Raw genomic sequence first — 1,806 nt, forward strand, 5'->3', positions numbered from 1 at the left:
TTCACCACACTGTGGTACAGGGTATTATGTCTTTGTGCATATGTTTGTAACAGGCAAAAATAATCGAGATAGACCCATGGTTCCTTTTGAGAATATGCATAGAATCACTTTCTGAGTCGATTTATGCATGTCCGTCCGTCCGTCTGTCCGTCTGTCCATGTTAAATTGTAAACAAAGTACAGGTCGCATTTATGATCCGAATTGGATGAAATTTGGCACAGCTCATTTGTTTGGCCCAAGGACGAACCCTATTGAAAAAATCGGTTCAGATTTAGATATAGCTCCCATATATATTTTTGCCCGATTTACGGACTTTAGACCCTGAAAATCTTTCGATTTGCACGAAATTTAGCACAGCGTACTGAATTGAGCCACGAAAGATGTGTGCCAAGTTTCGTGAAAATCGGTTCAGATTTAGATATAGCTCCCATATATAGTTTCGCCCGATTTACGGACTTTAGACCCTGAAAATCTTTCGATTTGCACGAAATTTGCCACAGCGTATTGAATTGAGCCACGAAAGATGTGTGCTAAGTTTCGTGAAAATCGGGTCATATTTAGATATAGCTCCCATATATAGTTTCGTCCGATTTTTGGCAAATGGCGTACCAAGGTCCCTATATATCTTTCGATTTGCACGAAATTTGGCATAGCGCACTGAATTAAGTCTAGAATGATGTGTGCAAAGTTTCGTGAAAATCGGTTCAGATTTAGATATAGCTCCCGTATATATCTTCCTCCGATTTAAGGTAAATGGTGTACCAAAGTCCTTATATATCTTTCGATTTGCACGAAATTTGGCATAGCGTACTGAATTAAGTCTAGAATGAGGTGTGCAAAGTTTCGTGAAAATCGGTTCAGATTTAGATATAGCTCCCATATATAGTTTCGCCCGGTTTTAGGTAAATAGTCCACTAAAGTCCCTTTATATCTTTTGATTTGCACGAAATTTGGCATAGCATAGGCATAGTCTTGAATGATGTGTGTAGAGTTTTCTGAAAATCGGTTCAGATTTATATATAGCTCCTATATATATATATATATATATATATTATTTAAGGTAATAGGTGCATCAAAGACCCTATATATCTTTCGATTTGCACGGAATTCAGCATAGCATACTGAATTACGTCTATAATAATAACAAGCTATGTCTGTTAGGATACATATGTAGAATGTACCCAAAGTGGTGAAGGGTATCATATAGTCGGCCCCGTCCGACTTTACTACTTTCCTTACTGGTTTTATATACAAAATAGATTTCAGACATTTTCCTATTGAAAAAAATCCTCATGTACTTAAGTCGGAGTTTTCTATAGGAAAAAAATCTCAGCCACCCAAGCTGGATTAGTTCCTAAGGTTTAATTTTTGCATAGGAAAAAAATCCTCAGATACTTAGAATAGATTTCCTCGAACACTGAGCTTAATGTTTTCTATGTAAAATATCTAGCCCCTGACGACTTTTTTTTTTTTTTGTATAGAAAAAATCCACAGCTATAAGGGGGAGATATTTTTCATTGGGGCCAGATTTTTTTTATAAAAATACCCAAGCATCAAAATCCATAACCCTCAAGAACTACATATAAAAATCTGCACCAAGCCCCTGATTTTTGTCAATGACAGCTGCATACTTTTTTTTAATAATTTTTCAAAAAAAAAATCTTAGAAACATAGGCGTATATTTTCAGACGTCAGGCTCGATTTTTTTCTATTGACAAAAGTACCTCAAATGCTGAGATGGGATTTTTCACTCAGAAATTGTGAATTGTTATACAGAAAAAATGTTTTTGTTTAAAGAAAATATTT

This window comes from Musca vetustissima, unplaced genomic scaffold (assembly GCF_032173495.1).
Source record: "Musca vetustissima isolate MV318-11 ecotype Yass unplaced genomic scaffold, APGP_CSIRO_Mvet_v1 utg1682, whole genome shotgun sequence".
NCBI classification, from domain to species: Eukaryota; Metazoa; Arthropoda; class Insecta; order Diptera; family Muscidae; genus Musca; species Musca vetustissima.